Below are 6,313 nucleotides of genomic sequence, written 5' to 3'. Positions count from 1 at the left end.
TTGATCTGGAAACCAAGATGCCTAAATGCATGGCATATACCTCTTTTTATGGGCCAAAATTGGTGACAATCCTTATCTTCTATAGTCTGCCCAAAATATCATTGATAACGTCAAAATTTGAACCACTTAAAACACAAAAGTTCTAGGAAATTGTTTAGATTTCCAACAAAAACAAATTGAGGATGTTAGGACTTCTAGAACTCCAGATTCTAGCTACAGGACATATTCAGACTTCTTCGTTGTTGCTACAAGTTGGACTTGAAAATTGCCTTTTAAAATCTTGGATTCCAATGAAAGTTGTAAGCTTATGTCTTACCTTTTTATTCATATAATATAGACCTAAATCCGAGATCTACAGCTCTAGATTTGTCCCAATTACCAAACAATGTTTCGGTTTGGACTATACTAGTATCTCTTTTCTAAGTTTGGCCATTTCTTTTCCATTTCAATTTCAGTTCTTAAATTCATCAATCAATCCTTTTATTTATGTAATAAGCCTATATTTAAAATGAAAATTTACCATAAATTAAATATATCTTGTATTATTAGATATGTTATTATAAAACATGCTTTAGTTAAGGAGTTATTAATACTTCAAGTACAAAATGATAATATAAAACCTTGATAAAAATGTACTTTTAAGTACTACTCATCTCCTCTTGTGCTAAAGCTTTGATGACCCCCAAAACTTGACTATCTCCTAAAAATACAACTATTAACACTTTCCTCATTAACCCAAAGTTGTTGACACGACTAAAAGATTGATGTCTTCTCCCAAGTACAGGAGTGTCGAAGTAATAAATAACCCGGCAAGACCGGGGTCGAACCACAAGGAGGTTAATTGTACAAATTATAAATAACAATAATACAACAACAATAACAATAACAATAACAATAACAACAATAATAATAATAATACTAACAATAATAATAATAATAATAATAATAATACTAATAATAATAGTAGTAGTAGTAGTAGTAGTAGTAGTAGTAGTAGTAGTAGTAGTAATAATAATAATAAAGAAAGAGAAGAAGAAGAAGATGACTAATTGATAAGTGGGTGACCAACTTTTGACTTGGTGACAATCCTTATCTTCTCTTGTCTGCCCAAAACGTCATTGATAACGTCAAAATTGGAGCCAGTTGCAAACATGAAAGTTGTAGACAATTGTCTCAGATTTCTTGTGTAAAAACTGCAGCTAATTTGGACTTCTACAACTCCTCAGCTTTCTTGTGTAAAAAATTCAGCTCATTTGGACTTCTAGAACTCCAGATATGGCCAAAATACCGAACAGTGCTCGGGCTGGAAGACAGATTCGGGCTTCTTTGTTGTTGCTACAATTTGGACTTGATAATGGCCTTTTTAGATCTTGGGCTCCATATGAAAGTTGTAGGCCTGTGTCTTACCTTTCCATCCATATAAATTGGACCTAAATCTGAGATATATAGCTCTAGATATGACCCAATTACCGAACAGTGTTCCGGTTTGGATTGCACCGACATCTCTTTTCTAAGTTTAGCCATCTCTTTATCCTTGCAATTTAAGTTCTTCAAGTCATCAATCAATCCTTTCATTTATGTGATAGGCCTACATTAAAAATAGACATTTACCATAAATTATAAGTATCTTATATTATTAGATACATTATTATAAAACATATTTTAGTTAAGGAGTTATTGATACTTCATTTAGTTAAGGAGTTATTGATATTGTAAAACATATTTTAGTTAAGGAGTTATTGATACTTCAAGTGCAAAATGATGATATAAAACCATGATAAAAATGCACTTTTAAGTACTAATCACACCCCCCAATCAGCTTATTACTAGTCCCTAGTAATCAAAGCGTTCAAATAGAAAAATAATTTGCAAATTCCACAAAGAAGGTATTCATCATTTAACTTCCATTAATCTATCCAGATAAACAAACTCTCGTTAAATTTATATATCTGATCAACACCTCTTAACAAGATATTAATAAACCTTTTTTTTTGTGCTCAATGTATCAACACATAATTATGGGGCTTTTCTTGGAAGAAAACAAAATTTTTGTTCTAATGTTTAAGGCTAACTTCCTTGGGTTGGGATTATTGTTTTTGTTTTTTTTTCTTTTTTTTTTAAAAAAAAATCTATATACATATAATTTAAAAACATCATGCATCTTTAACCCATGTAACGAGCTTTCAGCTAATGACTCCAGATCAGTTGGTCTTAGGGCATTAGGTGTTAAGACACCCCTACGAGCTTAGTAACTCGGGTCGCAGATACTGATGTGTAGATAGTGCAATGTTTGATTCCCTTAAGCTTTTCTCCTCAACCCATGTAACAAGCGTTGGACCAATAGCTCCCAAGTCAGTTGACTTTAGGGTATTAGGTGTTAAAACACCCCTTCAGGCTTAATTGCTTAGGTTAGGGAGGCTACAAAACCAAACTTATCTACATTTTTATTATCATCATTTTTTTTCTTTTTTTTTCTTTTTTTTTTCATGTTTTTGTTTTTTAATTATATACAATCCCTTTCCCTTAGTTGTTACCTTTAACAAAAGAACATAAATAATGTAATAATCCAATATGCAACCCAGAATCATATGTTAAAGTGTGTGTGTGTGAATTAAGGTTTAAGAATACATGTTAAATAAGTATATGAGCAGAATTAAGTGGTAACAATACGAGAGTTTGTAAACCTGAATATTTCAGGAAGTATTATAATAGACCTTGTTAAGAATGATTACTAAGATGCGTCTCAAGAGTCACTTTAACAAAAGAACTCCTTTACTCTGCCATCCTAGTAACAACAATTATGCACATGCTTTATGAAATGAAAAACAATTTTTTTTTTTATCAACTACTACCCTCTCCCCCCAACCAAAACGAGACATTGTCCTCAATGTTCTAAGGTAGAAAGATAGAGTATAGAAGATATCACCTGAAATAACGAACACTGACAAAACCTGAAACACGCTGAAACAAAAATAAGAAACAACAAAACACAATAATAAAACCAAGCATGTGTATGTACAGGTAGTTGTGATTGTGGCTCACATCTTCCCGTGGTTTTACGTCCAAGAACGGCTTAAACGCCCTCTATGGGTCGGGGATAGGCTTCCCATCCAATTTTCTTAAAAACTGGCAAACAGGGTCTTTTTTAGTCAGATTCCCAAGACTAAGTCGATCATGTTCTTTATGAAATAGTGGCCATAAATCATGAATTGCACGATGTACATCTCCACTAGGATGAGTCTTAAGAGTCAATAGAAGATTATCTAAAGACTCCTTACTCAGGCCACCTTTAATGAATTGTATTTTATCTTCACGGTTTATAGATACCATTCCTAAAGAACGACATTGTGTATTACAAGTCCATCTAGCACATCGATGACAGACTCCTAGTCGTTTTGCACGACGCTTCTTTGCAAAAGTGCTTTTACCAGTTCCAGGCATGTGTGAAATAAAGAAATTAGAGGACTCACCTGATAATCGGACCTTTGCTTCAATCAACCAGCGAATATCTTCAGGAATTCCATGATTCATTAACAATCTCAATCTTGCACATCTAGCACAGTAAATTTTTGTAATCGCATTCTGAGGCAGAGCGGGAAAATACTTTTTCAATTTTTCAAGATTAGTGTCCATTTTCAAATGAGAATTAGAAGAGAGATTCAAAAAATTGCACAAATATATACACAGATATCAGTTATTGTGGGAAACTGAAAGAACTGACTTAAGTCACGGAGTACCGTTGTCCGCCATTTGACCGGGGTGAGAGAAACTAGCAAAAATCACTCAAAAAGAAACACAAAAAAGAAAATGTGAGAAAAACAAAATAATCAACCTTTATCTACAAGATCATTCAAACCAGCTGATTCATTTTCACTAGGAAAATTATCAAAATAATCAACCTTTATCTACAAGATCATTCAAACCAGCTAATTCATCTTTAGGGAATGCATAGAGTTGAGAATCATAAAACAAAACTTTTTGACCAATGTCAATTTTTTGACAATTTTCACAAGTTTTGCAGAATGCATGTGTGTCCTTGAACATAGTGGGCCAATAAAATCCATTTTGAAAGATTTTTGCAGCAGTCTTTTTTGACGAGAAATAACTTCCACATGCTTCAAAATGACAAAGTTTAATGACACTACTTACCTCATTGTCAGGAATGAATCTTTGAAATATTTGATCAGGACAATATTTGAATAAGTGAGGGTCATCACAATAAAAGCTCTTCATTTCGTTCAAAAACTTTTCTTTGTCTTGAGTACTCTAATCAGTTGGCAAATCTCCTAAAGCAAGAAAATTGATATTTTTATCATACCAAGGCATTGGACTAAGAGAAAGTAAGGATTCGTTAGGAAAGTAATCATCGATTGGTGTGATGTCAAATGTCGAATCTGTTGTCATTGTTGACAAAAGATTCGCATCAACATTTTCTATGCGTTTTTCATCCGTGATTTCTTCCTCAGAATAAATCATTTGCAAATCTTCAGATTCATCCAATTCATTTTTACTTAAAGTAGATTCAAGTTGATCATAAGCTAATTTATCAATATGATCTACTTCTTGTAAATCATTATCATCTCCAGGTTGCTTGCAAATGTTGAAAATATTCATCTCCAATGTCATGTTTCCAAATGATAGCTTCATTAGTCCATTCCTACAATTAATCAATGCGTTAGAAGTTGCAAGAAACGGACGTCCTAAAATAATAGGAAATGAATTACATGCTTTAACATGTTCTGTGTCCAAGACAATAAAATCCACAAGATAAATGAATTTATCGACTTGTACTAACACATCTTCAATTATTCCTCTAGGCACTTTTACAGATCTATCGGCAAGTAAAAGAGATATAGAAGTTGGTTTTAACTCACCTAGATTGAGACTTTGAAAAACTGAATATGGAAGTAAATTCACACTGGCTCCAAGATCAAGTAAAGCTCTTTCAATTTTATGCTCTCCAATAAAGCAAGAAATTGTAGGACAACTAGGGTCTTTATATTTCAAAGCATTATTGTTCTGAAGAATAGCACTTACTTGTTCGGCTAGAAAGGCTTTCTTTTTCACATTCAGTTTCCTCTTCACAGTGCATAGATCTTTCAAAAATTTAGCATAGGAAGGAACCTGTTTAATAGCATCCAACAAAGGTATATTGATCCTTACCTGTTTGAAAATTTCAAAAATTTCAGAGTTGTGATTGACTTTCCTTTGTTTGGTCATGGCTTGAGGAAATAGAAGTGCTGGCGGTGAATCAGTCGTTTCTTTGCAATTTTCAGATTCAACCCCTTCCTTACCCTCAAAGATTAACTCATCATCTTTCTTATAAGGTTCAAGAGAGGGTTTTTCAATAACCTTACCGCTGCGCAGAGTAGTGACTGATTTGACTTGATCCATGTGTTGGCTTCCGGAACTACTTGCATTTGCATTGTATTGACCTTTGGGATTTTGTTGTGTTTGAGATGGAAACTTACCTTTCTCTTGGAAACTAAGAGCAGATGTTAATTTAGCAAGAGTATCTTTAAAATCTGTCATGTTTTGAACAAGTTGAGTATTAATTGTCTCTTGCTTTTCAATGAATGCATGCAATGTTTCCTCAAGATTTCTTCTAGAAGGTGGAGCATAAGAAGGTGCATATCCATGAGAATTTTGGAAATTATGGTGTGCTTGAAATGGTGGTTGTGAAGTTTGTGCATTGTTGTTCTCACTTTTCCAACTGAAATTTGGGTGATTCCTCCAACCAGGGTTGTATGTTTGGGAGTATGGGTTGTGGTTGGCCCTTTGAAAACTGTTTAAAGCATGGGCTTGTTCATGGAGACATTCTTTAAAAGAAGGCAAGGTTGGACACTCATTGGTTGAGTGTTCATTTGTTTCACAAATTTGACACACAATGTTTTCAACAGATTTTAATTGACCACTCTTTTTCAATTCTAGTGCCTCGACTTTTCTAGCTAAAGATGCAAACTTGGCTTGAAGGTCATGATCTTCCCTAAGGTTGTACATACCTCCACTAGATGTATGAGGTTGAGTTTTACTCAGTGCCTCATAAGTACCCGCGGTGTCCCAATTTTGAGCATTTTCAGCTAACAAGTCTAAGTACTCCATTGCTTCATCAGGGTCTTTATCTTCAAAAGTTCCATTGCACATCAATTCAACCATTTGCCTATCTTTAGGCGTTAACCCTTCATAAAAATGTGAAACCAATCTCCATGTTTCAAAACCATGATGAGGGCAAGTACTAAGCAATTCTCGATACCTATCCCAACATTTGTAAAATGTTTCTCCTGATTTTTGAGTGAAAGTGGTGATTTGTCTC

Source organism: Populus euphratica, unplaced genomic scaffold (assembly GCF_000495115.2).
Source record: "Populus euphratica unplaced genomic scaffold, PopEup_1.0 scaffold716.1, whole genome shotgun sequence".
In the NCBI taxonomy this organism is placed as follows: domain Eukaryota; kingdom Viridiplantae; phylum Streptophyta; class Magnoliopsida; order Malpighiales; family Salicaceae; genus Populus; species Populus euphratica.
The sequence above is the reverse complement of the archived record's forward strand: the minus strand, read 5'-3'. Positions refer to the sequence as shown.